General features: G+C 42.2%; 1 pseudogene; it reads left to right on the top strand.

The window, feature by feature from the left end:
• The first annotated feature begins 592 nt into the window (after positions 1–592).
• On the top strand, positions 593–5,476 carry LOC135768455 (sterile alpha motif domain-containing protein 9-like; annotated as a pseudogene).
• The last annotated feature ends 4,052 nt before the right edge of the window (positions 5,477–9,528 follow it).

Below are 9,528 nucleotides of genomic sequence, written 5' to 3'. Positions count from 1 at the left end.
TATTCTTTTTCCTTATCTCATATGTCATGATGGGCCAAATTAAAGATCATTGCAGCCCGTTTGGTCACCTCTGGTATATACAGTACACTGTACACATACACAATTTCCCTGATAATAAAAGCAACATCAGATGACTTTAGTCCCATCAACCTTTTGCTTTTCAACAGTTTCATGGCCATCCAAAGCAGTTTACAAGTTGCCTCAAATTCTCCCATTCACACACCAACAGCAGTGTCAGCCATGCAAGGCGCCATCCAGCTCGTCGGGAGTAGCTGGGGGTTAGGTGTCTTGCTCAAGAACACAAGATTGGTAATTCTTTAAGGCGATTGGTGGCTAAATCTTATCTTGTAGCAGATGGTGCTACACAAGATCTACTAGCGTGAGAACATTTTATTGCTTATATTGGGGTTGGTGAGCTGCGGATACAGCTCCGTAGTGCTAGACCAACTACCTCAGAGGCAGCTATAAATTTGGCTACAGAACTCGAGCTTATTCGAGATTTAGAGTGCACTAATATTACACCTGACTCTAAAGTGCTTGTGGGGTGTCTGATACTGGGCCGGAAGATAGACAATTGGCAATCTTGTTGGGAATGGTAGAGAGTCTGCGCCAATATGTTAGAGCTTTACAGGTGATTATACGACTGGCCTACAAAGTAGTGTCTCTCATAGTGAACAGGACGTGGGAGTGTTTCTATCAGCCCAAGTGGGAGGGGTAAATTGTGTTTTATTGATTGACACAGGTGCGTAGGTGTCTTTAGTTTCCAAACAACTTTGGTTAAAAGTTACTAATGGTGGTTCTAAATTAGTGCATTATGCAGGGAAGGTGTCTGTACCTGATGGGAGACAAATTAACATCGTGGGTAAGTGGGCTACTGTGTGTCAGATCGGGATGTTGGGTTTGACCACAGAGTTTTTGGTGGCCGATAAACCCTTAAAAGAGATAATCCTGGGCACAGATTTTCTAATGAAATTTGGTGCAGTCATTGATATAAGTACATCATGTTGTAAATTAATTGGAAAAAGTATTCCCTTACATTTGGAAAATGCTAATCACAAGACCCGGACTGTGTCGTTAAGGCAGGATGTGACTGTCCTCCCACAAACAGTGGTCATAATTCCTGGCAGTATTGATGGGATGGGATCAGAATGTATAGAAGTAATGTTAGAGCCATGTGAGAAATGGAGTAGCGATGTCTTAGTAGCTTGCTTGTTATGTAAATTAGAAAACGGGGTGTTACCAGCTAGAGTGTCAACATAACAAGTGAAGAGCTTTTGTTAAGGAAAGGAATGACTATGCGAATCCTGTGTACTGATGTTCAAGTATGAGATAAAGTCATTAACCCCTCTGAGTTATTGTGAGATCCCACAGAGCCGCCATGGACTGCTGATGTGCTGATGCAGCAATTGAGGTTAAATGATCAGGGTTTAGAATTAATTCAATTACAGGCCATTAATAAATTATTGAGTGATTACCTTCTTGTGTTTAATAGGAATGACTCAGACTTAGGACGGACCCATGAGACCTTTTATCAAATCGATATAGGGGATGCAAAGCCTATTAAAATTGCCCCCGCCGGGTATTGCTCCATCAACAACAGGAGGTGGCCGATCATGTGAAACAGATGCAGGAGATGGACATACAGCCGCTCCTGTTGTCCCGGTGAGGAAGAAAGATGGGGGCTGCGACTTTGTGTTGATTATTGATAATTAAAAAATGTCACTAGAAAGGATGCATACCCCTTCCATGATTCGATGATGCGTTAGATAGTTTAACTCATGCACAGTGGTTTTCTACCTTGGACTTGGACAGTGGATACCGGCAGGTTGAGGTACATCCTGAAACTCGCCCTAAGACTGCGTTTATAACAAGGCAGGGGTTATTTAAATTTAACATTCTTCCCTTTGGTTTGTCTAATAGTCCAAGTACATTTTAGAGACTTATGGACTTAATTTTGGCTGACTTACAGTGGTCAACATGTCTACTGTACTTGAATGATATTATTGTTTTTGAACAGAATTTTGAGGAACATCTCCAGCAGTTGAGTCAGGTGTAATCTAAATTAAAGGCTGCCAACCTTAAAGTAAAGCTATCAAAATGTAATCTTTTTGTGGCCAAGGTACAGTAAGTTGGGCATGTGATTTCGGCTGATGGAGTTATGGCCGACCCTAATAAAGTAGAGGCGGTTCAAACTTGGCCAACCCCAAAAATTCAGACTGAGGTGCAAAGCTTTTTGGGATTAGTGTCTTATTATAGGCAGTGTGTGAAGGGTTTCTAGTGGCTAGACCATTACGCCGTAAATATGCCACCACCAAGAAAGAGCTGTTAAGTATGATTACCTTTACAAAGTACTTTAAACTTTTCTTTAGGAAAAGACTTCCTTTTATGAACAGACCATATTTCCCTTCGGTGGCTGCATAATTTTCAAGGGGTGAAAGGCCAATTGGCCCGTTGGCTGTGTAGAATTACAAATTTATAAAATGTTATATCTAGGTTAAATATATCTATATCTATAGGTAAATATTATGACATTCTACAATCAAGTCAGGCAGCCCAGGTGGCTAAGACATTAACCTATTCTCTTTATGCTATTTCTGACGATTGGGAAGGGTACCAAGTTAAAGGTGATTGCTAAGCTCAAGGCACAACTGTGCCTTTATCTCTATGCATTTTAAGGTATGGGCGATACAGTTAGGATGATTGGATTAGCACCTATGCATTTAAATGACACTGTTATGCTGATGAGATCAGGGCTGAAGCAATTCCCGGTATTGGGCAGATTCCTTGACTGAATGTACATGCTTTGTTTAAAGTTGAGTGCTTTGTATTCCATTTAGGGGACTGCCCCCTAAAATGTGTATAAATGCAATGTAGGGCTACTGTAAGTCAGACTTGGTTACAGCAGCGCCCCAAGCTCTATGCTCTGATTTGAAGATCACTTTCTGCAATAAAGACTACTGTGCTCGAGGAAATCCAAGTCTCCTGGTCTTCGCTAAAAAGGTTTACAACAGTTGGAACAACTAGCAGCCTTCCAATATAAGATTGTCCATCGTCCTGGGAAGAAACATAGTAATGCAGATGCCTCGTCAAGGCTGCTGGCTTATAAAGAGGAGGCCACTATCAATTGTGTTAGTGAGGTGCAAGTACACTCCACTATCCAGGTTGGTGTGGTAGAAAGGAAACAACTTATATATCAAATCAGGAGGTAGGAGCAGAAAGGGTAAAGGATTATGATTTGCCAAGAGCTCAGTTTGATGAGTTGAGAGCACTGTGGGAACTAAAGAAGCAGGGAGGTAGTAGACAGGAAATGATGAGTGCTCATCCCTCCCTCAAGAAGTATGCTTTAGTCTGGGAACAGATACAGGCTCAGGAGAAGAGATTAGTAAGAGTGTTGCCCCCAAAGCCTGGTTTGATGGCAAAGACTCAAATGATTGTTCCAGCAGCTCTGGTCCCAAAGGTGCTTGGATTTTTACATAATATGATTACTGTGGCTCACCTGGGGGTGCAGAAGTTTGGGGGAAATGTAAGGGATCGTTTCTATTGGCCAGGGTGGAGGCAAAAATCTCCCAGAATCTCCCGGTAGTCCCAATGGCCACTACATAATAATATATAAAATAATATTAATTTTATTTAAAACACCTCCAACCACCCCCACCATAGTGTGTTAGCTAACATCACTAACAATGTGCTGGTTAAAAATGAAATTTTTATGTTTATCAGCTTACGCCGAGGCCATCCAAGATGTAGGTGACTTTGTTTCTTCAGTAGAACACAAATTCAGTCTGTCAGTTGTATAATAGAAGTGGATGATAACAAAATCTGATATTAGAAAACTTGCACAGACAAATTAAAATTAACCCTGCGACTTGCAACACATCAATGTCCTAAGACACTACCTCCAGAGCAATATGCATGTTCACATCACTGTCTTATTCATCCAATGTTTAATAGCAGGTTGCAAAACAACTTCATAGGTGCATACTACCACCTACTGTAAATACAGAAACCACATGGACACATTTTGGGTATTATTGTCCAAGACAACGATAAGTTTGAGGAACAGCATTCAGTAGCAATTGAAAAAACATTTTAACACACAGGATGTTGAAATAGAAAATAGGTGTATTAAGCCCCCTCGCTTTGTTGAAGTTGTCAAAGATGTCATGATTTCCACAGACAAATTTGTTATTGAGGTGGACATAGAGCCATCTGAACTGAGTGAAAATAAACTTTTCATCATTTAAAATTTTTCTAAGAATCATGACAGACAGCAGCAGCTGGATGATCACTCAAAGTATTTTGAAGAGCTGCCAAAGTTATCCCAGTTGAGAAAGGATGCTGAAGAAAAGCATCTCTCTCATATCAAAGACGGTGTAGATGGATCAAAACTATGTGAGATGTTAACAGGAGGAACCCACTCTTTGGACAAGTCTTACTTTCAATGGTACATCTTTGTAGATAACAAATCCCACACTGATTGGCTAAGAAGCCTTAGTTTCCTGACTTACATTAATCTAATGGTTGTTTTAGATTTTGATACAGAATCTGCTGAGAATGGCTTGAACACACTGTTTAAAGACAGAAAAAATAAATCATCACTTGCCAGCTAGATGTTCAGAACTGGTAAATTCCGAAATGATCCTCTGCATGATGTTGTTTCTTTTTTGTGCTGAAAAGATGTGCTTCTCAACAAGAAATTTCTCATCATATTCTTGCTGTTAAGTCAAGTGACTCATGGACTCAGGGAACAAATCAAATCTTATGTATCTGTGACAATAAAACAACTATTCTTATTGTTTAATCAAGAGAGCGGACAAGGCCATTTGCTGGAGACATTTGGTATGTTTTTACAGGAATTACAGACAACAAATAAAATCTTATGTATCTGTGACACTGAACCAACCTACACCTACTGGAAGGATCTCATTATGGGGCATTATGGAGTTGATATCTCTGGTCAGAGAATCATAAATCAGAAAGGTTTCTACCTGGTGTTGGTGGCAGTAAGGTTGTGTTGTCAAGGAAGGCTGAGGATACTTTAGAAATGTTGAGTATTCTCTGTGTAAACCAATGTTTCAAAATGTGATGGAGGAAATGAGGACAAACAACAAATTGAAGTGAGATTTTACAGAGGAGGGTAAGTTTCTTGATGGAACTTCTATTTCTCTGAACAGCCGGGGTCAGTGTCACTCATCAAATGGCGACCATGTTGATTATATTGTTAATACCATCATTCCAGACCTGCTTACTGAGAAGAGAACTTGTGTGTTCTTCCACATCTTTCATCTTCCACAGTGTGGTGCCACGACTCTGGCCATGCATGTTCTCTGGACCAGAGTCCTGCACAAGTCTATTTTTGAAGACCTGCAAAGTTCAGCACCAGTTCCGACCCGTCCCCCATGATCATTTCAAAATTAAATCTGCACCCGCCCAGACCCATTAATATTTGGCCTGTTATCTGGCCCGTACCCGCACACGCAAAAATCACACACACTAAAATGATTACAATTAAAGTGCTTTATTTTTTATTTTACACTTTTACAAAGTGGCTTTGTTTTGCGCCATTCAATTAGCCTACCATCGGCACCCAAATAGGCTATGGAACCTAATAACTATACACAAATAGACCTCCGCTTATACCACGATCACAACAAGCATCGCTCTCTTGCCTATTTTTAAGACATTTGACAGGTTAGGTGTGTGGTTTACAAAAAATAATCAACACCCATGGAACATTTTTCAGCCAATCAGAATACAGCATTCAACAGGCCCACCCCAATGACCAGACAGACGAGTATACTACAATTCAAATGTATCTTTATTTAAATATTTAAAAGAAGGGGGTAAAGGGGAAGGGCAGTTTAAAACAATCTTCTTCTCGCCTCCAGGACTAGTTGGACCATGGAGCGGGGGCTAGGAATCTTTTCCAGTGGCTTTCTTCAATCCGTGGCGCCCTCCGCTTCTTCCTGGAGGCAAAACAGGGAGAACACAATTAATGGCTTGGTCCAGTACTGGGTCGCTACTTGCCTGATGTCTTCGTCTCTTTCTCTCCCTCTCGCCCTTAGGTCTCTCCGCTGAAACCTCGCTAGACACTTAGGGGGTCTTCCACGTTTCACAAAGGCGAGGCAGTGACCAAAGGTGAGTATTCGTACTACTGAGGCTGTTCGCCCTTCACCAAGAAGTTACTGTAAGCAAAGGTAGGTCACACACTACACAGGTAAGTTACTCACAAGGCTTGGGCTTTTCTTGCACTTCAGGGCATACGTTGGAGCAGAGGTAAGAGGTTCTCACTACTGACACTGTTCGTTCCTCTTCGGGACGTTGCTGCAAGCAAAGGTAGGTCACACACTACACAGGTAAGTTACTCACAAGACTTGGGCTTTTCTTTTACTTCAGGGCATATGTTGGAGCAGAGGTAAGAGGTTCTCAATACTGACACTGTTCGTTCCTCTTCGGGGCGTTGCTGTAAGCAAAGGTAGGTTACACATTACACAGGTAAATTACTCACAAGACTTGGGCTTTTCTTTCACTTCAGGGCATGCGTTGGAGCAGAGGCAAGAGGTTCTCACTACTGACACTGTTCGTTCCTCTTCGGGGCGTTGCTGTAAGCAAAGGTAGGTCACACACTACACAGGTAAGTTACTCACAAGACTTGGGCTTTTCTTTCACTTCAGGGCATGCGTTGGAGCAGAGGTAAGAGGTTCTCACTACTGACACTGTTCGTTCCTCTTCAGGGCGTTGCTGTAAGCAAAGGTAGGTCACACACCACACAGGTAAGTTGCTCACAAGACTTGGGCTTTTCTTGCACTTCAGGGCATGCGTTGGAGCGGAGGTAAGAGGTTCTCACTACTGACACTGTTCGTTCCTCTTCGGGGCGTTGCTGTAAGCAAAGGTAGGTTACACACTACACAGGTAAGTTACTCACAAGACTTGGGCTTTTCCTTCACGTTTCCCCAGGCAGCGGGCCTTCACAACAACGGCTGCACACCGTATACCTTCACCCGTCCGCCAGAGCTTCGTAGGTGTCGTGGGGACTGATGGGTCGGGCGACGCGGAGCCGAACGCTTCCCTAGCTCCCCCTCCTTGTCAATGACAGGGGTCTTCAGCTGGGGCGAACTCTCGACGAGGCTCCGCGCACACAAAAGGTTTTTCTAACCAGATCAAATCACAGCCGCGACCCTCAGTCCGTACAGTGTACTTTGGCCGTTACTCACTCCGATATACAGCTGGGCTACACCACTGCCTGCTTTCCGGGTTGGCGCGGGCTCTTGCCAACACACAGGGGATTTAGGTTTTAATTGCCTCCTCTCATGGGGCTCAGGCCTCAACGTGCCGTTAACTTCTCACGATCTGCACGGGGCCAGGGTGGCTCCTGCTACTACAAGCACAGCACACACACAGCAAGCTTTAGTGAAAACACACACGATGAAAGTTCAACTCACCCACAGCACTCGGTACACACACTCCGCGTGAATTTAGGACTCGGCCGGCTGGGCCTAGGCTCCTCGTGAGGCTGGTTGGGCGATGTTCTTGCCACAGAGAGAATAGGTTGGCACGTAAATATGATCAGCAAAACCCCTGTATGTTTCCTAGTTACCTCTTCGGCTCACCTACGTTTTTTTTACCCGCAGGGCCAGAGCTACAAGTGATAGAGGGTCTTCCCAGCGGATCCCCCGGATCGTGTTCCACGATAAATGCACAGCGCGCCCACGTTTCCCTTCGTTGTGGGGCCGGTAACCTTCAACACACTCACAAAACACACTAGGTAATTCTTCTTCCGAATAGTTTACAATCACACTTCGATTGTTACTCACACTTCGTGGTCAGCATATCTCTGCATTGATGCATCCTATGACTCCGTGTTCAGCCCTCTCAACGGTCAAATAACACAATATCCTCTTCGCCCAGTCGTCTCCAACCTCTTGTCTTCCCTTAGGGATCGATATAAACCAACACAGCAGATCTGCACAGTAGCAACGAAGCGCACCCAAAAGCACTCACAAAGCACCACTTTTGATGCATTCAAAGGTCTTTTTATACTCAGCCTTCTCTCCTTGTTGACCTATCAGCAATCGCTGTGCTAATCGCCCCCACCTGTGCGTAATCGGGCTTGATTTGTTACTCGGGGAAACCCCGGAAATTCCGGTGTTCGGAGTCAGTCGTCCGGGCGGAACCATCGTCGGGCGGAACCCGTCTTTCACACTTTTGGTTCCGCCCTCACAAATCGTCACCTGGTGACACATCGTATACTGAAATTATTTTGAGGTTCATATAAGCATTCTATTGTGTGTAGTGGTTCGTTGTGTGCACTGTTTCCTCATTTTGCCTACCTTTTAGAGAGAAGCATGTACCTGTGTCATACTTCATTTATATTGTACTCATTTGCATTTGTTTATTTTACTATATTCAAAAAAGCATTTATCACAACCTCTGTATATATGTTTATTTCTGAATAGCACCTTCCACGATTACGAAATCAGACTCAAAATTCTAACTAATCTTTGCCAAAAAAGATGTTTAAACTTAGCATCAACCTTCAACAGAGTAAACAAATACAGAGTTTTTGTTTCAGTTATATTCATTTATAGAGGTTTTGAATCTTAAGCTAGTTTGCGACCTTATAAACACATATTTGCTTATGTTTCTATTTGTTTGAACATTTTCTTCTAATAATAACTTAGTTAATATAGTTGATATGGGGTTTGTGACTGTTAACTTATAACGGTAACTATAGCGTTAACTATAACTATATAAGCGTTCACACCACCGAACGATAACTTTATGATAATTTGCTTGTGATGCGCAGAGCTCTCGCAAATCATTTACCTTCGATGGCATTAACTAATAATGAATATTTCCTTTAATAAAAATGCTTGTAATTCTTTTTTATATAAAAAGATTAAAACTATATTTTATAGTTATTATCATTATAATGTGAACAGCCCTTAAAGCATTAAAAAATACCTTATTTAGAGAGTGTCCTCTAACATTATAGGGTATATTTTTACTGTGCATTTACTGTTTTCTTGCTACTCTTCTCTCAAGTCTTCATATCCCCTTAGACAATGTTAATGTTAATAAAGCAGTTTTCATGTTTCTGATCAAGAGAAATCAGAAAGAACTTGCAAATGTAATTTAATAAACTCTTAAGTGATTATTCAATACAGTATACTCTGATATGAATAATGATTAATGCCTAAATGTAAATGTGGTTAGTGGAACAGTGAACCTGGCAACAGAGTTTGAAAAGTTTTTGAAACTCTGTAACAATATAAAGGTGTTATAAATGACACCTATATTTGGTGCTTTTTCCAAATGGACACAGCGTTAATGCATCATTAATGGGTGACAATATCTCAGATGTAGATAGGTGTGGATGCGGAGGCCTGTGTGGAGGGCTGGGTCTTGAGCAGTTGTATAGGCTAGCAGCAGCTGCAGGGGTGGATGTTGAGAGAGGAGGGGTGCAGCGCAGAATGGACTGGGGGCCCAAGGAGCCTACGGCACTCAGGGACAAGTTAGCATTCTGCT

This window comes from Paramisgurnus dabryanus, chromosome 3 (assembly GCF_030506205.2).
Source record: "Paramisgurnus dabryanus chromosome 3, PD_genome_1.1, whole genome shotgun sequence".
Lineage (NCBI taxonomy): Eukaryota > Metazoa > Chordata > Actinopteri > Cypriniformes > Cobitidae > Paramisgurnus > Paramisgurnus dabryanus.
The sequence above is the reverse complement of the archived record's forward strand: the minus strand, read 5'-3'. Positions and strand labels throughout refer to the sequence as shown.